The sequence below is a fragment of the Marmota monax genome, unplaced genomic scaffold (assembly GCF_021218885.2).
Source record: "Marmota monax isolate L192 unplaced genomic scaffold, Marmota_monax_Labrador192_F-V1.1 WCK01_AAM20220418_F8-fsc00168, whole genome shotgun sequence".
Lineage (NCBI taxonomy): Eukaryota > Metazoa > Chordata > Mammalia > Rodentia > Sciuridae > Marmota > Marmota monax.
The window spans coordinates 326,790-351,112 of record NW_026692492.1 but is presented as its reverse complement, the minus strand read 5'-3'; the positions used below and the strand labels follow the sequence as shown (position 1 = coordinate 351,112).

General features: G+C 51.9%; 4 long non-coding RNA genes across 8 annotated transcripts in view; 2 read left to right on the top strand and 2 right to left on the bottom strand.

Moving 5' to 3' along the window:
* LOC124092057 (uncharacterized) overlaps positions 1 to 24,323 on the top strand; it is a 317,813-nt gene that overhangs the window by 10,716 nt on the left and 282,774 nt on the right. Inside the window, exons 3-5 of one of the 5 annotated variants that reach the window (XR_006851504.1) lie at positions 1,445 to 1,620; positions 19,973 to 20,029; positions 20,303 to 20,613. The exons of 1 other annotated variant lie outside the window; for it this stretch is intronic. This is a non-coding gene — a long non-coding RNA (uncharacterized LOC124092057). Of the gene's footprint in view, positions 1 to 1,444; positions 1,621 to 19,972; positions 20,195 to 20,302; positions 20,614 to 24,323 lie in introns of those variants that run through there. 3 more of the 5 variants (XR_006851500.1, XR_006851503.1, XR_009226700.1) reach the window with 3 other exon arrangements.
* On the bottom strand, positions 19,494 to 20,030 carry LOC124092058 (uncharacterized). Its single transcript, XR_006851506.2, has 2 exons — positions 19,917 to 20,030; positions 19,494 to 19,730 (listed from the first exon to the last, which is right to left on the bottom strand). It is a non-coding gene; the product is annotated as an uncharacterized LOC124092058 (long non-coding RNA).
* On the top strand, positions 20,640 to 21,506 carry LOC124092056 (uncharacterized). Its single transcript, XR_006851499.2, has 2 exons — positions 20,640 to 20,899; positions 21,046 to 21,506. It is a non-coding gene; the product is annotated as an uncharacterized LOC124092056 (long non-coding RNA).
* LOC124092059 (uncharacterized) lies at positions 21,545 to 24,169 on the bottom strand. Its single transcript, XR_006851507.2, has 3 exons — positions 22,954 to 24,169; positions 22,370 to 22,482; positions 21,545 to 22,195 (listed from the first exon to the last, which is right to left on the bottom strand). It is a non-coding gene; the product is annotated as an uncharacterized LOC124092059 (long non-coding RNA).

The following is a 24,323-nucleotide window of genomic DNA, read 5'->3' as shown; positions in this document are numbered from 1 at the left end:
AATAGTGGCCCGCGGAATTCCAGTGTGGACGGCGGGGAAGAGCTGCCCAGGCACATTAATTGGGACCGTATCACAGTCCCAGGAGAAGGGGAGGCTCCTTGGGAATGTCTTGTGGGTTTAAAGGTATTTTGTGGAATATCTTACAGAGAGGCGAGTGCGACCACCTCACGTCCTTGGGATCTTTCTGTCTAGATGAGGGTGAACATGGTAGGTCAATGAGCTTTTCACATCCCAAGGATTTTGCCTAGAGGCTGGCATGCAGTAGGTGCTCAGTGAGTACTTATGGGTCACTGTCTAAGTTCTGACGGAAGGATGGATGCGCCACTGGGAGATTCTAGTTCTGCTCTGCGTCCAGGTGGTCTGAGTGCCAGACCAGCTTATCCGTGCCACCTGCTGATTGAGGACATGGCACCCAGAACCCTTCAGCTGCAAGAGGCCATGTGAGACAGGACAGGTTGGGATAGGATTACTGACAGCCCGAGTGTGGCTTGAACCTTCAAGGGCAGTGCTTTGCCGAAAGCCGAACGAACACGCGTAGATTTTAGAATTCAGGTACAGTGATTTAAATCAGCTCACTCTCCGTGTGTATATACGTGTGTGTGTAAGTTTAGTTCAGTTTAAAATACCCCGTTAGCATTCGTTTTGATACTTTTACACGTGTACACACACTCGGACCACAAGTTTCATTGGCCTGGCTTGAGGTGGATGAGCATTTGTTCTCCCTAGTTCGTGCAGACTGCGGGTTTAATTCAGGCCCTCGTGCCTATGGCCGTGTGCCTTGTGAGACTTCCAACCCTCTCTGTGCCTCAGTTTCGTAATCTATACGTTGTGGGCAATGATTCCAGCCAAATTACAGAAAGTCCATAAGGCTAAACAAGTTAACAGGTATGAGAAGCTTGAGATACTATTTGTCTTTTATTTAAATGTATTTTTTGCTGGGGATCTAGCTCAGTTGGTAGAGTGCTTGCTTTGCATGCACAAGGCCCTGGGTTCAATCCCCAACACCACAAAAACAAAGCCCCCCAAAAATTTAGTTGTTGATGGACCTTTATTTTATTCATTTATTTGTATGTGGTGCTGAGAATCGAACCCAGTGCCTCACACACGCCAGGCAAGTGCTCCAGCAGTGAGCCCAGCCCCAGGTCTGTTTTAATTATTATTATTATCGAAACGGTGACAAGATGACTGTTACGACCCGAGTAGTGGATCAGACTTATATTTCATGTTGACTACTTAGCATGAAGCTCTTTGATTATTTTCAGAATATTAAACATTGACGAATAGGAGTTACTACAACGAGGACAAAGTGAAATGGCTAAGGTGGAAAGGCAGTAACTGAGACCCCTTTTCTTTCTGTACATAAAAGAGAGGCCCCGAAGGACTCGCGTTCCTTGGGACTGAATACGTTTTAGAATTCTCATGCATTTTTTCGTGCAATTCACAGATCTGGCAATACTAAAATATCCGAATCTCTGAGCTGATGTGGCATCACAGAGTCAGTTTGCTGACGTGAGTGGAGCATGGTCTGTAATCACTGTCTGTTCCAAAGCTTATGTTATCGGCCCTCTGACGGAAAGACAGACAAGCCAGCAGGTCTCATAGCTCAACAGGAGTTTCCAAGTAAGTGAACTCGTGGGAAATGATGAGGTGAGGCAGTCTGCGATGGATCGGCCACGGGAGATTCTAGTTCTGCTCGACATCCAGGTGTCTGAGTGCGAGACCCGCTTCCTCAGGGTTTACTTTTCCTGGTGTTTCCCTGGTAGGTAGGGCCCGACCCCCTGCCCTTGCCAGGGTTGCCTGGGGTGGGCCGGTGTTGCATGCGGTTGCTTTGCACCTGGAGGCTTTGCACGTGATACCTGTGAAGGAAGGGGTGTGGAGAGGAGGGGGAGTGGGTAGGAATAGCCTCAGATCTGTCACCCCTTCATCCAGCTGGACTCTGGTCCAGCGGCAGACGTGACAGGGATCGCCAGAGTTGACCATGGCTGTGTCTGGGGGGTGTCTGTGTTCACCAAGTGTCTCATTTTAACACTCTTCCTGTGGGGTTTATTTTATTTGAGAAGGTAAAGGTTAGTTCAAAGGGTTTTCTTACAGTTCAGCTTGTGTATTAAAAGGGCTGCGTATCCTGCACAGAAAGTGTCTTCGTGCATCTGGGCTGCTATTAGAAACGCTGCTAACTGGTACCTTATAACAGCAGAAACTTCTCATAGGACTGGAAGCTGGAGTACTGGGGGTTCAAGGTGCAGGAGGGGCCGACTCGGGGTCTGCTGAGACTGCTTCCTGGCCCATAGGGAGCACCTTCTCCTGGGTCCCTCACATGGTGGAAGGGCAGGGGGCTCTCTGGGTCTTTTTATAAGGACACCCCATTTGTGAGATGCCGTTCTCATGACCCAATCAGCTCCAAAGGCCACACCTCCTAATACCATCACTTTGGGGCGAACATTTCAACATAGTGTATTTTGGGGAGGGGGGACATTTAGACTGTAGTAAGTGGGGGTTATTATGCTGGTTGTGATCATAGTGGTAGTGATTATGAGAGTGGAAGGAGGGAGAAGAGATGGAGGAGGAGCCACAGTCGTGCCGAGAGGTGGTGGAATGGTGAATATTTACCGGGCTCGTCCCCGAGACCCCCCCGTGGAATACGTCTGCAACACCGTGAAGCAGCGATTAACATCATCCCAGTTTTAGAGGTGATGTTTTGGCTGTTGAAGTGACTGTCAGTGGAGTTGATGAACGCCAGCGGTGAAGGTCAAACCCAGTTAGAAGGAGGGCCCGCACCTGCGCTCCCCTGCCACCGTTTAGACTCGGGGGACAAGGGCGCAGTGCCTACTTGTGTTTTTTGATTAACTAACTTCAAATGATGCATCGAATCTTTCTAAGCAACAATCTCCTCACATAGGAAGAGCTGACAGTAGCAGCCAGCGGAGCTTAATTATTGGGTTAATGTGAGACTAGACAATGAAAACCCAAGGGCAGTATTGTTTATACAATGCTGTGAGTTCTTCAGGAACGAAGGCTGGTATTGGTACTTCATATTTTGAGCTTGGTGTAGTCATGCTAGTCAGGTTTCTGGGTAATCAGCTTGGAAAGCAGAAAGGTTCTGTGGACTCAGTTCATGATCTCTCGGTCCCTTGCTCTGGGTCTGAGAAGGCACGTCACGGCAGGGAGCAGATGGGGGAGCAGACCTCTTCTCAGCTCAGGGTGGCCGGGAACTGAGAGTGTGGTCTGGGGTCCCACAGTCTTCCTTCAGGGGCACGTCCTCAGGGCGTGCGATTCTCCCACTAGGCCTCTTGAAGGTCCCCCCCCTCCCCCACCAATAGCACCACGTCGAGGACCTTTAACTCAGGGACCTTTGGTGGGCACGGAAGATCTGCCGTATTTCAGTCGTGGTGTGCAGTTACACAAAGAGCATCCTCTAGAATCATACTCTCCCAAGCTGGTAGCTGGGAAGGCATGGGTGGCCCCCACCCGGCTGTGTATTTGCATCACTTGCGGGGAGCACCTAAAAACTGTTAATGCCTAAGATCCCCCCCACGTCAGGAATCTGGTTCCCTTGGTCTGGGGGTAGCACCTCGAACATGCGTGTATGTGTGTGATATAGTCACACGTGTGTGTGTGTGTGTGTGTGTGTGTGTGCAGGTAACGTGTGTGCTTATGTGTGTGGGTGCCGCATTCTCCCAGGATGATTGTAGTGTGTTCTCTGACAGCCAGGGGGCCATCGGTTGGCTCTGGCAGTTCCAGTGGACATCCTTCTATTGCTCAGTATCCCGTTTAACGAGGGCACCCCCCTGTTCTTTGGTGTCACGGTCTAGATGATAAATTGCCTAGTCCCCTTGCTGATAGAGAGCGGCTCTTTCCCTTGCGAAAAGGCATCGGCATAGTGTCTGACCCGGGCTTTCCAGGTCTCGGCCTGGACTCCTGTGAACGCCACTCGGCCATGCTGGGTGTCTCTTAAAGACGCTTGAGAGAGCAGAACTGCTCCGTTTATCTACGGTAATGAAAACCCCTCCAAATAGATCACGCTGGGTTCCCATGTCACCCAGCTGAGTATGGCAACGCAGAGGTCCCGCACCTGCCTGGCCCACTCAGGAGGAGGTCGTCTCAACAGTGGTGCAGACGACCTCCTCGACCTTCTCGTGAAACCTGTCAGTTGTCGGACTCAGAAAGCAGGTCACAGCCTCACCGCCGTCTCAGCGCTGCTTTCCGGAACATGCCGCGTGCCATCAGGGAGCTCGGTGGATGAGACGTTGCGACCTGCCTGCTGATGACATTCAGCAAAACTTCTGACCCCAAATTCCGAAGAGCTGTGACCTTCAGTTCCTCTGGCCGTGCGGAGGCCGTGCTTGCTAGACTCTCCCAGGGATGTCAGGTTTTCCTTTGTCTTTTTGCTGTGCTGGGGATTAGACTCGGGGCTTTGTGCTCTGCCCCTGAGCTGCATCCCCAGCCCCGCGGTGGGTGTCAGTTTTGATTTTGGGATCTAGGGCGGCCTGGCCCAGAATAGGCATGTACCAGAAGAACTCGGGGGGTTTCACCCAGGCGTGTTGATTTACAAGGCTTCACAGGACGTCCGTGGGTGCAAGCGTATTTCTAAGACGGTAGGAAGGATTTCTTTTCACCATTGGTTATTGATATACTCTGGACCTTAAATATCCCCCAGGCTGGCCTGGTGGCACACGCCTGTCATCCCAGAGGCTCGGGAGGCTGAGGCAGGAGGATCACGAGTTCAAAGCCAGCCTCAGCAATGGTGAGACGCTAAGCAACTCCGTGAGACCCTGTCTCTAAATAAATACAAAATAGGGCTGGGGGTGGGCCTCAGCGGTTGAGTGCCCCTGAGTTCAGTTCCCAGGATCCGCCCCCGCCCTCCCCACACCAAACAGATCATGCAGAGCTCACGTGTTCAGTCTTGGTCCCCAGGGTGTCACTGTTGGGAAATGGTGGGACTTCAGGGGGCGTGGCCTAGTGGGAGGTCTTCAGATCATTGGGGATGTGCCCTTGAAGGGGATGGTGGGACCCCAGTCTCCTTTCATTCTTTCCATTCCCTGGCCATGTGGTGTCTATCTTTTTGTCTGGGAGGTGTCCCCCCATGATCTCCTGCCTCACTGCAGGCCTGAATACACTGAGGCAACCAGCCGTGGATTGGAACCCCTGAAACTGTGATCCCACAAGAATGTTTTCTGCTTGCAAATTGATCATCTCAGGTGTCTGTTACAGTAGCAAAGCCGACGAACCTCAGGGGTGTTGTTCAGCATGAGCCAGTCAGAAACGAAGGTCTCAAGAAACAGAGACGTGCGTTCAGATCCACCAGGATAAACGCAGCACAGCAAAAGTTCATGCCACCCAGTGCCAATAAGTGGCCTTGCCTGCTGGTGGAACCCAGGGTCAGCGTCATCACTGGAAAGTCCAGTTCCGAGCCTTGCAGGGGCCTGGGGTGTTTGCAGGTCTGGCTCAGAGCTGTCGTGGCAGAACCTCAGAGGTTGGCTCTGGCGGGTGGAGGGGGTACTAGGAAGTCTCCGATAGCCTTTGCAGACTGCGCCGAGACTCTCTGGTTCTCAGAACTGCGGCACCCTAGGGACGATGGGGGACTCTTATGGCCGTGAAGCGGCTTCTCAAACACAGGGAAGCTGGTTATTTGCTAAAGGACTTCCATGCTCTCATAGTTACTTTCTTTAAAGAAGGAAGGTCCACACATTTCCCTGGACACTGAGGAAATGGGACGCCTGAAACAGACGTGGATGCCCTTCAGGTGTCCCCGATCCTTGCAGGTCCTGCCGCAGCCTGTCTTCTGACTTCTCACGGCTCCGTTCCTCGGGTGTGATCCGGAGCACGTGGTGCTGGATGATTTGTTGGCACGTCTGTCCTGTTACTAGGCTGAGAGCAGAAAGCAGGGCAGACTTAGATTGCATTTTCTTCACTTAGCAAAGGAATGAACACACCCTGCATATACTAGAGCCTTGGTTGAATTCATGACTGTCCACAAAATCGGAAGCCTCTCGACCCGACCCTCTGATCCACATCCCAGGGTGCTCATGTCTAGTCAGTGTCTGGGCTAACACCCGAACGGGTAAGCGCTGTTCCCTGTGAGCAAGACGCTCCGTCCCTCCTGGCTGGAGAGGATCAGCCCGTGCTGTGCCTGCTGGAAGGAGCCGGAAGGGCTCACCCTCCCCTCTGCTCATCAGTGCGCCTTAATGCCTGTGGAGGAGGCCGAGAGCACGTGCAGGTGCATCCCGTGAGATGCCTGTGAACGGAAGCAGCCAGGGCCCCATAGGAGCAGCGAGATGATGGGGTCAGCCCAGGGTGACCTACTTGGAGATTTTAAGAAGTCCTGGAAAATCGTGGCTCGTGGTGTGAGTGAGTGAACGTCAGAGAACACCAAAAAATAAATAAATAAATAACATGAGCTACAAATGCAGCCATCACTGCCTCCTGGGTGATTGATTGATAGACTTTCCAGAAAGACTGCTCAGCTGTGCGGGAGCCTTCCCAGGTCTGTCAGACCTTCCACACGCTTCCCTTACCCAGAGTACCCATGTCTGAGCCGTGCATCACCGGTGTGGTAGAGGGAGAGGGACCGAGAAGGAAAACAGAACCTAGCGGTGGGCGCGGGACAGGAGGATGCTTTTCTTGTACTACCCAGCAGCCACTGCTCTCCGAGTGTGTGTTGCAAAGAGTATAAACCACCTGGCTGAGTTCAGTTGTGCCTATCCATAAAATGCCAGATGGCCCCGAGACACCCGGTTGGCGTATTAATCAAGAGCAATGTCATGTACACACCAGCGCAGGGCTCAGATTGATAAAGTTATGCAATTATCGTGGGAGTAGGGAAGTTTTATAACCACACCAGTCCCTGGGCCTTCACCATTTGTAATGTTTACGGACGGCTTTGGGGATTTTTCTCCAAGGATAAATCAATCCCTTTAATCTTGTTACCGCCTATACATCACGGAGGTGTTTCGCTCTGGCTTTTGCTGGGTTACAAGATGATTGGAACTCGTCCTTTTGGAGGCCAAACTATAGCATATGATAGAGAAATCTGCCAGGTGCCTCCGCGAGTCCCCGGGAGCCCATCAGACAGGCTGCTCTCCAGCCCCCAGCCCACCAACATTTTTTTTTTTTTTTTTAATTTTTATTTTCTAGACTAATGGGGACTGTGTTGCTCCCAATGACACAATTTTGGAGAGGTATTTTTTACAGCAACAGAGAGCTCACTAACAGGGGCCTGTTGTTCCAGAAAGACCTGATTAGGAATGCAGATCTCAAAAACTGAGCCGCGGAGCGAGTCCTGGGAAGGCCTGCAAAGGGGCCTGGCGCATCTTCCTGCCCTTTGTCTGTCCTTTCTTGTTAGCGCTCTGCTTGAGGAAGGACAGTGGATATTTAAAGCCCTCCGTCATCCCTTTTGAAGACAATCCTGAGAATGATCCATACTCTACAACTTACAGATAAAAAAGACGATTCCGCATGCCTTGGATAAAAGTGATGGTGGTTCTGTTTTTCTAAGAAACAGGAGAGATGTTAAATTGTAATCAGCTTGGACAGCAGTGTTAGTTTTAACAGGAATATATTCTACACCAGCAGCAGTGAAAGAATAATTATCTAATACGTTCATCCCATTACTTCCCGTTCTTCTGACTCACATTTTTTAATGATATTTAAAAAAATGCTGTATTTTAAAAGGAGGTGGCTCTGTCTTTGTCCGGTTTTCATTTTCAGGACAGGTATTTCTCAGATGACAAAAAGAGAAAAGCATACATCTTGGCTTTTGCACAAGCAATGGAATTACACTTGGCAGGAATACGTTTTTTCTTCCCTCCAGCGTACCCTGTGTAGCCGTGAGAGGATCAAGTCCAGAGTTCGAAAACGACGAGGACATCAGCACGTTGAGTTCATTTGCGAAGGTGTGCCCGTTACAACTTCCCGCGGCGGTGGTGATGGTGCCAGCCTGTGCCCTTTGTGCAGTGCGGAGGTCAGAGTCAGCATTGCTGTGCAGTCCCAAGGGAGCGCCACACTCAGAAATCCATAGGTAGTTCCAGACTCTGGATATTCGGCAGAGAGGTGACGTCCTGTCCTGAGAAACCTAGCTGTCAGTGACCGGGGCACGGGGGCCATCTGCTGTCCGTAGGCCGGCTCCGTGGGTCAGCTTGCTGTGCTTACTGCAGGATTCCAGACAGCTCGACACGTGTGTGCTGCAGTGTGTGGTGACGCTCTCAGGCTCTTGGTTTGTCTGTGCAAATTGACAGGAATTGACATCCCTGCCTCTTGAGATCAGAGCGTGTAAGATGTCACTCGTACCCACCCTGCACACGTGGTGGCAGCTGCTGTGTGGGATGGGCTCTGACTCTTGCCGCCCTTGTCTGGGCACAAAACCTGCCTGCTCTCAAGTCTCATTAAGCCCCGTCCTAAGCAGAGCACAGCGCCGTAACTGTAACCACAGGCCCTGCCTCTCCCCCCTGCCCAGATGTTTATGTTACAGTGCACAGAATCTCCACCAGCCGAAAATGGTAATTGCATTTTGATAAAAAAACAACTGATGAATTCATTTTTTTATTTTTTATTTTGGGAAACAGGGATTGAACTCAGGGGTGTTTAACCAATGAGTCACATCCTCAGCCATTTTTTAGATATTTTCTTTAGAGACAGGGTCTCACTGAGTTGCTTAGTGCCTTGCTTTTGCTGAGGCTGGCTTTGAACTTGCGCCTCCGGAGCCGCTGGGAGGACAGGTGTGCACCACCAGGCTGGCTTCTCCCTTGAGTTCCTTAACGACGGCTCTTGGCCTTGGTCTTCCCGGGGATGGTTGTCGGGGACGATCATGGCGCTGTGCAGTTGTTTTAATATAGAAGAGCAGGAAGAGGAGAGGAGGTGGGGGAAGAGGGGGAGGAGAAGAAGAGGGGCAGGGAAGGCCCTGGGGAGCACTGCGGGCAGAGCTGCTTCAGACGTGGCCTCCTGAGCCCGCCGCCGTCCCCCTCCACTGCGCCCTCTGGGTGGCAGCTGGCCGTAACCTGTACCCACTTGTCAAGCGTCCCACGCTGTCTTGTGCCTCCCTACCCTTGCACAGGCTGCCACTGAGCATGCCCTCCTCCGTCTTCTCTCTTCCCTGTTGGCCTGGGATGTCCCAGGTAGTCCTGGGACCAGCCCAGGGCTCCTTCCTTCAGGTTGACATCGCAGGGTGTGCACTTTCGAGGTGAGGGAGAAGCGGTGTTTTCTCCTTCCTGTCCTGGACAGCCTGTTGGTCCATCCCTGGGCGTCTGCGTAAGCATGATGTCGATGCACATCCAGCTCATCTACAGGATGCACCCACCAAGACCCTGGGTCGTCTCTGCATCCTGGCACAGTGTCCCGTGAACATCTCAGGCAGGAAGCAGTCCCTGGAAACACTCCCAGGAGCCCACAGACTGGGGACCTGGCCACGTATGTAGTCAGCCCTAGGCTCACTTGGATCGAAAAGTGGTGACGTTCCTTCAGGAGCAATAAGCACAGGCCTCTGCATCGATCGTGTTTGATTTCAAGCGTTGGATACTTGTTTGTACAAAAGCCTTTCTGTTTTATGAGCTTTCGATATCAGGTGAATGAGTTAGTGCCTTTCACCACCCAAGTTTAACAGAGGGCTGGTAACGCTCCTTAGGCCTTGTCTGGTAGCCCCTCACCAGGAGGGGGACGTTCTGTGCGCAGTAAGGGCTATCCTTGTGCAGTGCTGGGCGGGATCGGCCTGAGCAGCTGGGGAGTGCAGGGGTTTAGTGGAAAGGCAAGGCTGGCTTTTGGCAGCTGAAGTTGGCCTCTTGGTGTTGTCTTCAGTCAGAGACGTGACATAGTCATGTCCCCTAGAGTACAGTTCCTTCATTTGTGAAACGTGATGTCTCATTTCAGAATTCTATGAGATCATTGGAAGACACTTTATGAACATAAGGTGGAAAAGAATCATCAAGGTGCCAGGCGCAGTGGCACACACCTGTAATCCCAACGGCTCGGGAGGCTGAGGCAGGAGGATCTCAAGTTCAAAGTCGGCCTCAGCAACTTAGTGAGGCCCTAAGCAACCCAGCAAGGCCCTAAGCCCTAAATAACAAAGGGATGGGGACGTGGCTCAGTGTTAAGCACCCCTGGGTTCAGTCCCTGGTACCGATCAAAGAAACCCTAAAGGTGTGATATTATTAGGCACCTAAACGTATTTCAGTGCACTTTATACACCCCCCCACACATGTGTATGTATGTATGCGTTTACACTGTGATACATGTGAGTGTGTGTGTGTAGAGCTGATTATTGTCATCCTGACTTTCTTTTTCCTTTTCATTTACTTTTCCTCTTTCACCCTATACGAATGCAGGGAAGCGTGAAGGGAGAAGAGGAAGAAAGACAGAGTGAAAAGGAGGAAGGAAGAGAAGGGGAAGATGGGAAGAAGAAAAATACGAAAGTAAGAAAACGCAATAGGGGTAGGAAAAGAATAAGAGAGAAAAAGGGAGAAGAAGAAGAGAGGAAGGAAGTAAAAGACGAAGAAAGGAAGAAGAGGAAGAAGAAAAGAAGAGAAGAAGAAGAAGAAAGAAAAAGAAAGAAGGAAGAGACAGTAAGACGAGAAAAAAGAAGAATGAAAGGAGAAGAACAAAGAAGGGGAAGAGGAAGCAGAAGAAGAAGAAAGAAAGAAGAAAGAGAGAAGAAGAGAAAGAAGAAGAAGAAGAAGAAGAGAAAGAAGAAGAAGAAGTAAAGACGGGGTATTTAAAAATCTAATTAATAAATAATTAGGAATTAGATATCAATGGTATGAATACATAAGAAAGATACGACGAATTAACAACTCCCACGACAGAAATAATACCGCACGAAAAAGAAGAAGAAGAAGACGAAGCAAGAATGAGAATCAAGACTACTCCCCTGAGCATCCTCATCTCCTTTACTACTCTACCGGCTCCAGCCTCACAATCAAGCGCTCTAAAGCACCATAAGAGCCACCTCCCTCCCCCTTCTCCTCCCTCCTCCCCCTCCTCCTCCTCCCTCCCCCTCCTCCCTCCTCCTCCCTCTCCTCCCTCCTCTTCCTCCCTCCTTCTCCCACTTCCTGTCATTTTGTACAGTGGACGATTCTGATGGCCTGTGCTCACCTGCGTATGTGATTTATCTTTCACAGCTCATTAAGGTGCTTCCAACAGGAGAGAACTTTAGGAACTTCTGTGTGTGTGTATGTATGTGTGTCCATCCTAATAACAAAGTGACAGTCGAAGGACACTGAGGGGCAGTGCTCGGCCCTGGACCTGGTTCTCAGCTCTGCAGAGTGACTCTTTGGAGGCTCTGCACGGCCAGCTTCCTTCCACAGGGGCTGCAGCGCCAGCCAACCGCGGGACAGGGTTCCCTCCTGTGCCTCAAGAAGCCCCCAAGCCTGTGCACAGGCTTCAGCTCTTGCCTTGCTGACCTTCCCAAGGAGAGCTCCTCAGAGAGAGTAGTTGGGGTCCTGGTGGAAGACAACCAAAAGAGCTCAGTCTCTGGGTGTGCAGACCTCCTGCAGTCTGCACATGTGACTTGCAGCAGGGTGCGACCTGCTGTTCTCCACGCTGGGCTGGGACCCTTGGCGGGTGGTTTGTCCCTGCAGCTCATGTGACCACCTGGGCGGCAGCAGCAGCAGCAGCAGCCTGCAGGGCAAGGGCTCCTGGCCTTGGCCTCTGACTCGCGTCTTTCCCTCTGATGTCTTTGTTTTATTTTGCACTGAGAAGACACTGAAAGATTGCTCCACCTTCAGACAAGCACCTCTATTTCATTTCCTTCAAGGTAACAAGTCACGGTGGTGGATTCTTGATACCCGAGAGCGCTGTTCCTGCAGGGCCTGTTTGTTACTGCACCCGCTGCTGCTTTCTAGTGGCTCTGACTCGTGCTCCTGTGAGCGCCGCCCGGCCGTGTTTCTAGCTTTGTTTTCCTGCAGATGTTTTTCTGCTTTTTCCCCTTTTGCCTGACTCCCCGGACACAGGCGTGTCCCATGATACTTTCACAAGCACCTCGTGGTTTTTCCATGACACTCCTTAAACCACGGTCGTGTCACACTGAGCAATCGTGAGATGACGTTTCCAGGTCGGCTTGCTGCATCTTGGGGCGTGCGTCCACCTGGGAATTCTGGGGAGTGTCCACACTGATCAGGTTGGTTGACATCTCATCCTCGGTTTTCACTTGTTTTCCTGAGCACTCCCCAAACTTAAGAAACAACAACAAAACAAAACAAAAAAGCAGTTATGAGTGACCTAGTTCATTTTTATTTTTCTCCTTATAAAGACTCCCGTCTCATCTATTTGATAAAACATACTGTCTCTTTAGAGTTTCCTATATTTAGGTCTTTCATAACATTTGTTTTGCAAATAAACCTGTAAGCTTTTGAAGATGTTCAGCTGGAAAACAAAGCCTGTCATTTAGCAGAAAACACGTGGAAAGGGGAGCGTTTAAATACTGTTGTTGCAGATCATTAGCTGCAGAGAGCTGTGATTCTGGGTTTTACCTGTTCACGGATGACACGTTTTTCTCTGACTACTAACTTTGCTCATCTAATCCTTACCTAAGGGCAGTTGATAAAGGGCACAACTTTGAGAAACTATTTGCATCCCAGCCAGAAGGTGGGAAATATACACAGACACAAAGCACATGCGTGTAAATGTGCAGATACATGTTCACGCACATAGAGTCATACTCACATGCATATCCATATACACATAGGTATATACAAATGCACACGTCCACACATATGCACGGGCATACCTCTATGTATTCTTATGTATGCATACATATGTTCATACACAGACACGTGTACACACATGCACATATTTACACATATTCACATATGTGTGCATGCAAGTGAACACATGCACATGTGCACTCCCGGACACATCTATATACGTGTGCATTCATTCACAAGCATGCATGCCTACATGTGTGCACATGTATTTATACATACAAACACACGTGCTGTGCTCGTGCATATAGACCCACAGACACACGTGCCTATCCACACTTGTGTATCACAGGTATATATCTAGGATGGTGGTGCGTGGTCAGGCTGCAGCTTACCTAGTTTAGTAGACACTAGGATCTGTGCAGGGGTGAGGGGGGACTGGAGGGCAGACTTCTCTTTGCATCCGGGGCTAGTTGTAGGACGGGGCAGAGTGTAGACTGAGGGTGGAGGAACTTGTGTAACCGGGACCTTCTGTGAACCCCAGTGAATACAAGTTACCATTGACATTTAGGGACATGCCACCAAGTTTTAGGCCAGAAAAGTGGGAGTCTTCTTCATTTGTGAGATGGGAGGGATTGGCAGGGAGGTGCTGGTGGATTGTTGTGCAAGCCGGGCAGCCTGCGATGGGGGTTAGGTCCTCTTTCCAGGGCGGGGCGGGCTGAGTGCAGACATCAAGGCAGGGCTCATCAGGGGGCTCCCTTGGGAGTGGGCCTGCAGCTGAGCAGCTCCTAAAAGGGCTCCTTACCAAGGCCACGCGCACGCACACGCACACACACACACACAGAGCACATTTTAAACCATGGATGATGACACTCAAGTAATGAGCAGCTGATGCTGAGTTTTCGTTTGGTTGGGACAGGTGGCAGCTGTGTTGGAGGTATTGTGGGCGCAGCAGTCCCAGCAGTGGGGTTGGGTGCCACGGGGGGGAGACCTCGCTGGTGTCTGGGCCAGGGGACCCACCCGCGGGGCCAACAGAGCAGCAGGCCTAGCGTTGGGACTGTGCTTGGGAGCAGCGGGGAGGCGGGTCACTGGGGGAGGAAGGTGACGAGCAGGAGGGCGACTGTGGGAAGGTCCGTCTATCGTCCGTCGAGGTGCGACGGGGTCTGAGTGTCAAACACAAGCTCTTGGCCAGAGAGTGGGTGTCTGGGGCCAGGACTGGCCTGGAGTGGCACAAGGAGAAAGAAGGGTCAGGAACCGCGCGGGAGTCCCCAGAGTGGACAGGACGTGGCTTTTGAGGTGAGCGGTGGGGGGTGGAAGGCGCTGAGAGAGCCCCTAGACCGCAGCTGGGGGGAGCCCAGGGTGTGGCTGAGGACACTTGAGGACCTGGTGTCTGGCAGTCAGGAGAAAGGAGGGGGGATGGGAGGAGGCCTTGCCACGGCTCAGGACCCGCCTCTCATTTTGGAGGTGGCCTCCAGAAGGGGGTGCTCACACCCTAGGTCCCCCTTGTCCACAGACGTGCCATTTCTTCCTTTGTGCGTGATCCCCATGATCAGAGATCAGGGCGCCCTGGCCAGATACGGCCCCGCTAACAGAGTCAGCATCTCCCCGGCCTCCTGTCCGTTCTTGCTGGGGTTCTTCTGTGGCGGGCAGAGCCCCGGGGCGGTACTCCCTCTTACGCCGAACCACGCTGCAGGCCACCGGAGACGTGCAGGGGACAGCTGTTACAGGAGAGGACCCGGAAGTGTCAAGAGGAGGAGACGAGTGTGCTTGAGCACAGCCTCACGACCCCCCCCCCCCCCCCCCCCCCCCCGTGCGGGGTTTCAGGAGCCAGGCTCCGAGTGACAGATGGCTTCTGTGAGGGAGTAATGCAGGGCAGGGACCTAAGTCATCTGCAGCATTGGAGCGCAGGGACTCACTGAGTGTACATTCTGTTACATTGTGACAGATGATCGTCTCCAACGCCCAGCACAAGTCTAGGGTGGAATTCAGAAGAAGCTCCTCCGTCTCTGTCCCTGGCCCCAAGGCCCTGTTCACATATTTGAGACAGGATTCCCGAGGAGACTGTTAATGAGGCCCGGCGTGTCATCCAGGGTGGGTAAAGCCTGTGTGGATGTCCCCGGTGCCCGCGGCCCTGGCCTGACTGTGCATGCACTCAGCCCGCCCTCGCCTGCTGTCTGGTCTGTAGTGGGGCCAACAGGGCAGCATCAGCCCCAATTCCCGACGTCCTGGTAGATGGTCAGGAGGCCAGAATTGGCCTCTGGTTACACAGTAGGTTGCACCCAAAACCCAGCATAGAATTAACCCATCAGCACATATTCACCCTGGAAATACAAGGGGGCTGGCCATCATTGTTTATCCTACCGATAAACATTCCATGAGCTTAAAAATGATACAGCAGTATGTACGACGACAGAATTAGGTCTCACGTATTCACTGCAGGACAAAGTCTTTGCAGATTAGTTCCGTGATGCACGCGAAAGGGCACAAGGTTTTGAAGTCGGGCTTGTGATCTCTGTCTGCAAGCTTGTGTGCACGCAGGACCTTGGGCTGAGTCAGCTGTGTAGAGCTGGTGCTCCCAGGCTCCCTCCTGCAGGGGCTGCAGAAGCTCCTCAGCCGGCCAGCACGTGTGGAAGGATGCAGGTAGCTGCAGGGCTCAAGGCAGATTTACCGACGTCATGAAAGTCTGTAGTCCTTGCATTAAATAGCAGGGTATATACATTTTTCTTTTTAAACTTTATTCATAAGAAATTAAGTACTCCTTGAATAGTAATTCAGATGCCTCAAATAGTAAAACTAAATGTAATTTCTTTTCCTGTAATGTGCCATTTGGTCGCAGGACAATAATGTTTAAGGCTTTCATAGGTTTAATGGGTCATGGAGATGAGAACTCTTTTTATAAGTGATCAGATTTGTCCTTGAATAAAAAGACTTTGCAGACACCTCAGTGTTCAGTTTGCTTGTCTTATCTGAACTTTCCGAGCTCTTTTCCTGAGGAATCCTTGAGTATTCGCTCTCTCTCTTTTGAATTTCATGAAGTGATATTTAGGGAAGAATTCCATTTTAGGAAGATAGATGGTAGCAACGTTGGAAGGTTCCTGGGTGAGTGAATGTGTAGAAGACACGACAGCAGTTCGGAGGGGCTAAAATGACAGGAAACAGTAACTTTCCAAGTCAGGGAGTGCCTGGCCCTCCCCGGCTACCTGCCTTAATGTGCATCAGCTGACAGGGACTTGGCAGCCTTGGGGACAGGGCAGGAGGCATCGGCCGGTGTCAGTGGTTGCAATACAGACAGCTGTGTGCGGCCTGCAGGGCAGGAATGTGGCCCCGCAGAAAGCGTCCCTCCTGATCCGTTCAGTGGTTTCAGAGGATTCTGACCCAGAGGAGGGTAAACCCTTAGTCCCCAAATTTCAATTCTGTGAATATTTCCACGAAATCAGCTCAGGTGTGTTAAAAGGGGCTGGTCGTCATAATCTGGAGCTTATGGGGTCTTCATGATAGGAATGAAAATAGATTGTCCTACAAATAAGAAACTGGAGCAGAATCGTATCTTCTACATACGGGAGCCATCCTGTAAACAGGACGTACGGCCAGCGTGACAGGGCACAGTATGCTGTCCCATGGTGGTACATGCTCAGAGACACGGTTGGAGATTTAGGAGTCCCGCGATTCGACTAACCTACGCACCAGCGTTTACGCCCATCCGGTTAAAAATGAAGCCTTTTTTTGCTCAATCACAGTATAAAGTGTTGCCAGGCCGGCTGGCTGGGCCATCTTAGGATTTCCGTGTCCTGGAAACGATTCCCGCGGGTTTCCGTTCAGCGCCAGAGACCTCTGTTGGAGTCTGGCTTTGGCAGCACGTTGTTGCCTTAAACCCATGTGTTGGAATGAAGCTCGAGGCTGTGATGTGGCCTTCCAGGAAGGCACTGGCCAGGGCCCACTCCTGGTTTGCTTTCAGATTTGTCCTTGGCTAATCTCTGAATGTGTCAATCAGCCAGAAAACACTAGCCCTCCACATCGCAACGGGAGTCCATTGTGGGAACAAAGCAGAGCTGCCAGTTTTGAAAGAGAGCAAGTTTCCCTCTGGAATCTCATTTAATTCTGCAGAATTCATGGGTTTTATCTTTTGTAACTCTCAGGTGTTAAGCCGCAAGTGTGAGCTAATGTAAGAGAACGCGTGTTAGGCACACGGGAGACACAGCAGATAGAACCCACTCCCTCCTGGTTCTCCTCTCCCTTTACCAACACAGGAGTAACTTGTTAGACGCGGCTAATTAATAGAAGCTGAGAAATTCATCAACACAAAATAGCACCCTTGTTTGTGAATAAAGAAAGGAGAATAAAATTAGAAAAGTGTAATAGACTGTTCTCAAAAGATCCAAAGACGAATGTCTGATGCTCCATTTTCCCTGTGCCCTTGGCTAAGCTCTACAAGACAATAATAGCCTTCTCATTACAAGAACGTACCGTTTCATTAATTGCAATATGAATTACCGCCCACACTAGTGCTCCGTCGTCATCTAATAACTAGTCTCTGATTTAAATAGAGTTTAAGGACTGTCTTAGGAGCAGCCAGAGAACATGGAGAATCAGTATGGAGACCAGCATTCAACCTCTCTGGTCCCTCAGGTCTTTGATAAGTCCTGGAATCCAGGTTTAATGGCCCTGCCAGGGCTTAGGTCTTCCTCTCACTATGGACAGTAGGGGTCTTGCTTGGAATGTAGGGAATGCTCTTGAGTTCGCATTGAAGAAGTGGTAGTCGTGTAGATAGTGTCAGCCAAGTACAGAGCATGACGTAAGCGTACATACGATGAAGTCCGAGTGTGATGCGCTGGTGGAATTGTGCCCGTGTTGGTATTTCCTTGTCAGGTGGCAGTTTGATCCGTAAGTCCAGGATGTCTTTGAAGAAGAGGCTGTAGTGGGATTCGGGACACGTGTTCTGTGCTCTCCCCGAACTGTGATGTTTCTGGATCCAGAATTCTGTGATGGTTTTTTCAAGGCACAGTGAGACTGAACTCTCTCTCTTCTGGCACCTGGCAGAGATTGGAAGGCGCAGGGGCAGTGTCCAAAGGGATCTAATTGGTTTCCCAAAGGGGTGAGAAGAATAAGGATGGTGTTCACCCTCTCTTGGGCTGCCAGCTGAAGAATGCTGCTTCTTGCTGGGAGCATCGGATTCCGCTTGAGGGGCTCGTCCTAAGGGCACAGGAATTGGGGGTTTGGCTGGTGACAGCGGGGCCAGGGAGGCCTGAGCTAACAGAAGGAATCACATCAATCTGTGCGTCCACAAGACCCAGTTAGCACCGTGCAGCCTCCGAGGCCCTGTGGTGTCAGCTCTGCAGCACAGCGAGGAGGAGCAGAGATCAGAGAAGGAGTTTCAGGGAAGTTCCTGAAAAGGCAAATCGATAAGATATTTCTAATTGTTTAAACGTAACATTTATGGAAATAAAAGTATCAGAAATGCGTTTCTTAGTGCTCCTTTCTACCTGGTTTTGCGTACCCCCCACTAAAATGCAAGTGACTGAAGGTATTATAAAGTGGGAAGGTGGAGTCCTCCGGACAGGCTGCAGGAAGGGCCCAGTTCTCCTGAAATCAGACGCAGATCTGGGGACACTGAGGGCTGCAGCAGCGTTTTCTCCCCATAGGGACACAGGACCCGTCTCTCCGAGGCTGGAACGGGTCTCTCCATTCCATTTTTCCTGGAATCCAGCTGATGTTCCTTGTGGTGTCGTGCACACATTGGATACACCCACAAATCGGACTAAACATGTTAGGGTCAGACGAGGAAAGAATCTCTCAGACCCTGGAACCAGAACATCTCTTGGGCGCCATCCTGTATGGACTCTTCTCTCCAGAGACCAAGCACTGACCCCCGGGTAGACAGGGCAGTGCTTCTGCTCCATACAGGACATTCCACAGAGGGCGGCGTTCATGTCCCGGGACTTGCTTTAAATATCATCCATATTCAGTCAGAAGATGCAAAATGTTGCGCTTAACTATTTGTGTGTGTGTGTGTGTGTGTGTGTGTTGCTGGCGGATCGAACCCAAGGCCTTGTGCATGGGAGGCAAGCACTCTACCAACTGAGCTATATCCCCAGGCCCCAAGCTTAACTATTTAATAAGAAAAAAAGTGATGTCTTCTTAAACTTTAACCTTGTTTGTCGTGGAGCTCAAATATATGAGAATTCACATTTTTTTCCCCAAGAGATTCTATAAAGACATTTACTGTGACTTAAAATATTTAGATTTCAGCAACATGGGAAGAGATAATGTCTGTAAATTAAGTTGAACTGTTTTGCATGTTATTTCTTTTCATGAGGGGGGACTTGTAACAATCCTGTCTGTGTGTGGGCTTATTTCTGTCTGTCTTCTGAGATTTCTTCATGGGAATCGGCTACGGTGAGCCGGGTGCCTGTAATTCCACCTGCTGAACTCTGAGGCAGAGGCAGGAGGATCGCGAGTTCAAAGCCAGCCTCCGCCAAAGCGAGGCCCTGAGCAACTCAGGGAGACCCTGTCTCTGAATAAAGTACAGAATAGGGCTGGGGACGGGGCTCTCTACACTCCAGTTGTATTGGGGGGTCTCAGAGAAGTTTCCAGAGAGTCCCGCCCAGGGCCACCCTTGACCACCCTTGACTTTTTGACTGACAGCAGGGTGACGTCAGGCTTTGTAGTCCCCTCTGCCATGGCCACTCTAGGTCACCTTGGCCCGTACTGAGGACTCTCACTGGAACCTGTTGTTATAGATTTTATGGTCAGAAGGAATCATCCTGATCCCCTGAGCTCTGGGATCTGGTCTGTGTCAGGGTCACAAAAGTCCCTCTGTTGCCAAAAGCTCAAGTCGTTGTCCCCAATGCCGATCCAATAACAAGGACACAGTTCTGAGAAAAAGAAAAAGAAAGTTTATGGCTTTGCTAGCAAAGGAGAGACCCAGGGGACTCCTGTCCCAGAGGCTGTGACTCTGTCAGCAGGAGCGGGGAGGGGGCTTTTGAAGAGGTGACTCAGAGGCAGCGCGCCCCAGGTTCTCTGTTGGGGTTGCCCTTCGCTTGTTGATGTGGGTGACAGTCATCTCTGAGATCACCTGGTGCCATCCGCACAGTCTGGATGACTTTGTTCCTGGGGAGGGTGTGGACTCAGGGTCAGACAGCTCTGCCGAGGATGGGGAAGAGGCCATCCTCCCCTGAGGTTAGGGAAGGGGAGGGGTTAGGGAGGAGCAGGGACAGAGGAAAAGTCTGTTTTAAAAGTCAGCTGGCCCAGCCCCAAGGGCTGCCTTCAGAGCCCCCCCGGGCTCCGCTGTGGCACCTCCTTCAGGGTGACCTGTGTTCTCATCTGGTGGTGCACCTCCATCTCTCCTGCAGATGTCGGCTGTTTTGCTGGGGAGTGCAGCACGTCCTGTTGGCCGGGCAGGGCTGCAGGTGACAGCTTTTTAAAAGAGGAAGCACGTGGGGGTCAGTAGTGGGCCCGGTTATAGAATTATGCCCTAATGCCACGTCCCCACCATCCCTGTCGGTCTGCCCCCTGTTGTGAGGACTTGGTGGTCTCACTGCCTGGCTGTGGGCCTCCTGGTCTCCTGCTGTGGGGTAAGTGCAGTGGTTATCCTGGTTTCTGGTGTTTGCTGGAGTGCTGCCTGGCCCTCTGCACCCGCCACCCTCCCAGCCCCCATCCTCCCCCCATCCCCCTCTCTCCAGGTGGCCCACTCCTGCTTGCTGGGTGTTTGTGGAGTCTGACCCTGTGTGCCCCTGGCTTGTCCTTGTGACAGCTCAGCCCTCTCCCTGGGTGAAGCCGAGTCATCACTCTCCAGATCCGGGGAGCACTGCTAAAGCTGGGATGGAAGAAGAAAGAAAGAGGCCATTTGTGAGCGCCCAGGGGAGGCTGGCTCCTCAGACTCCTCGGGTTTTACTGGGAGAGGGGACCTGAGGGTGGCTTTGCACATCCAAAGACGGGCTCAGCCCCTGTGAAGTCTTACCCGCTCCCAGAATGGAGAGGAGGGGGAGGGGGAGGGGGAGGCGGGGGAGGGGGGGGACCTTTTCTTAACTGCTGCAGCCAGACCCTCCTGCCCCACCGCTCCGCCTCAGCTCTGCCCCCTGGTGGGGAAACACGGAGACCCGAGGAGAGGCCGCGGGGCCGTCCTGCACCACTGCACCCCCGGCAGGGGCATCCAAGTGTCTCTGTGTCATGAATCTTTAAAAAAAATCCACTTAAAGAAGGAAGAGGAGGAGGAGCAGAGAGTGGAACTGATTTCAGGAGGCGGTTTACAGTGTCTTCATTTCAAGGAAGAGGGACAGGTGGAGAAGAGGATGGGGGAGGGGAGAGGAGGACGGGGAAGGGGAGGAGGGGGGAGGGGGGAGCGGGGAGGCAGGAGGGAGGTGGACCTGGTTTTCAGAATGCACTTAACAAACCCTTGATTTAAAAGGAGACTCTCTTTCCCCAGACTGCAGGTAGCTACAGGAGGCAAGAGAAGAAGGGGTCCTTTAGATGGCGCCCTGGCGGCCAGTGGGGTGACAACGTGGTGACGTCACCCCCAGGGTGACGTCGAGACCAGGAACCGCCCGCCGTCAGGTGGTGTGTGGCAGCAGCGCTTGTGGCAAGAGCCCGGGGAACCTCGGGAGAGCCTGGGCCCTCAAAGGCAGCGCCTGCCGGGATTTCTTGGGCAGGACGTCATGTTGGGGACAGGGCTTGCTGTCCTGAGGTCAGGAAAAGGGGATGACCTTTCTTAAACTCCAGCGGGAACCTGCGCTGGCTGGAAGGGTCAGAAGACGTCTCGCTAGGCCTCTGCAAGTGGAATACACAGACACATGCTAAGACTCATTTCTGCTCTGAGGATGACAGGGAGGTGCCTTTGTTCCTTTCTTTCACTTTATTTAATAAAGAATGAGCTGACCACGCTTCATAGACGACGGCTGTACCATTCTGTGAAATGGATACTTGAACACAGACACACACATCCCGTTCAGTCAGGAGACTGATATGGGATGAATCACATCCTCCGTAAGGTCTGCAAAGTGGATTCGGTCAGCACGCAGCGTGGGGTGGCCTGACTTTAGGTTGGCCCGTGGCCACTGCAGTCAGTCTGTCCTCTCCCGTGGCTCCTTTGAGCTTCATGTTGTAAACACGACGTGTTGGTTGGGCTCACAGGCACAGGGGTCAGAAGCCTTGGGCTTGAGTGGCCCTCCCATGGCCTGGAAGGTGCCGTGTGGGCAGGCTGGTCGCTTTGGTCCCCGTGACTCGGAGTCCCATCGTGGGTCCTTATGGGGACACACAGCCCCACCTACCTGAGCCCCTCTAGGGCCATTGAGGAGTGCTGGCCTCTCCCCAGGGGCTGGGGAAACAGGACAGGCAGCTGCACGGTGAGGACCATGTGAGGGTTTGCAGGCCGACAGAGGGGCAGGCCGTGAGGACCACCGTCCCCCACCCGCACGGGGTCACCAGTGCACACTCACACGGGGCTCCTGCACAGACATAGCAGCTGGCTCTTTCGTGTAGTTGTGGTTCGGGTCTGAAATGTCCTACCAGTGCTGTGGGTTGAAGGCATGGCCCCTGCTCTGGGGCTGTTGGGTGGTGCCACCTTCAGGAGGTGAAGCCTGGTGGGAGGAAGTCAGGCCATGGGAGGAAGTCAGGCCCCCCACTCTGTGCTTCCTGTCATGCTCTCTCCACCGTGTGTCCCCCTCCATGATGTTCTGCCTCGTCCCAGGTGCAAAGCATTGAGACCAAGTGACCGTGGACAGAAACCTCTGAAACCATGAAGCAAAATTAACCTTTTTTTTTCCTTACAAGTTCATCTCCTCAGGTATTTTGTCACAGCAATGGAAAGAGGGTCTGGCTGGCATCATGTCCATGTCTCTATCCTGTGTGGCAGTTCAGGGAGCTCCTGAAAGTTGGGGAGAACAGCTGTGCTACCCCAAAGACTGTCATAACCTGACATATTGACCTTGCCCCAGAGCAGAGGGCATGACTGTCTTTTCTCCCAAAGTTTCATGGTTGGGAAACTTGGTCCCCAGGGTGAGGATGTGGGAGCTCTGGGTCCTTCCAGAGGTGAGCCTAATAGGAAGGTCTCTCGTCAATTGAGATCAGGCCCTCAGAAAGGACTGTGAGACCCCCGTCTCCGTCTGGCTTCCCATTTGGCTCTGTGACCTCCTTCTCCCACACTCTTCCCCTGTCATCCCCCATGAGGTCATGCTGCCAAGGGCGTCCTCTCTAGAGCCTGCACCACGGTATTTGAACTTTCAACCTTCAAAAGTGAACTAAAGACACCTGTTTTCTTTTTAAACTTCACCTGCCTCCGGTGTTTCATTATAGTAACTCAAGTAAACTAAGACAGCAGGGGAATGAAATGACTCACCAATTCAAAGTAGGTGCATGTCCCAGTAGCAGAGGGGTCCGTGAACTCCAGAGTGATTGTGTGAAGAACACTCCCTCCAAGTGCAAAGCAAGCACGTGGAGACACGGATAGTGTCAGGATAGTTAATTAAGGTATCATACGGGCACTGGGAAGAGATTGGTGTTTCATACAATGCAAATGCATTGAGAATGATTGTTAGGATTTTACTTATTTATTTTTTTTTTGGTGCCAGGGTTTGAGCCACTGAGCCACATCCCCAGCCCTTTTAGGTCCTATATTTAATTCAGAGCGTGCTAAGTTGTTCAGGGCCTCACTGAGGCTGGCTTTGAACTTGGGATCCTCCTGCCTCAGCTTCCCGAGTCTCTGGGATCACAGGCGTGCACCACCACGCCTGGCTGGGATTTTATTCATCAGATTCAGGGTGCACAAAAATTCCTACAGGTGAATGCGTCGCTGTTTTGCTGAGGAGTGGAAACTGCTTTGGAGGTGAGTGGCCTGGTCAGTAGGCCCAGAAGAGAGGGGAGGAGGGCAACCGCCTGAGGAAATCCCGGGGATAGGTCAAAGGTGTAAGCAAGAGTCTTAGTGTAACTGGAAGAATAGCCAGTTTGGCCGCTTTCCCGCCGTGTTCTCACCACCCATAAACGCTCTGTGGGGGACAGTGACCCTCTCACAGTGCAGCTGTAAGGGGCACTCACCTGCCGTGCCGGAGGCTGAGCCATCAGCCCAGGACAGAACCAGGCTCCTCACCAAGTCTCCTGACTCCAGACCCAGGGCAGGCTGTACTCACCCCGAGTGATGAATTCCAGGGCCCGCAGAACCTTCCAGAATGTGTGGGTGGGCTTCAGCGAGGTCCCGAGCGCCCGAGAGGTACATGTTCATAATTAGCGTTCTTCTCAGGGAAAACACCTTGTTCTTTCAAGGTTCTTAAACGGTTTTATGACCTTTACAAACCACCCGAGAGAAAAATGCCCAGGAAATGGAGACCGCAAAGGCTGCTACCGTTCTTCCTGTTGTAAACATGTGCTTATCACTCCCACAGAATGTACCTGCGGAAAAGCGCTCCCCTCTCACCCTCATGGCATTATTTTTTTAGGATGGCAACAGGGATGTGGGGGAGTAAAGGGGGTGGTGTTTCTCTAGTTGTGTGCAGATAGGGACCATTTGCACTGGCTGTTAGCATGCTCGCTGCCCTGATTAGAAATACCACTGCTCCCGCCGGGTTCCCTGTCTGCAGACACAGTGAGCTGATGGGAGGATCCTGCAGAGGTTCCTGTTGGGGGCATGGCCTCCTCCTGCTGTGACTAGCCGGGAGGTCCTGGGGGACTGTCCCGTGGAGCAATCCTGTACACAGGGCGCCCCCTGGTGGGCAG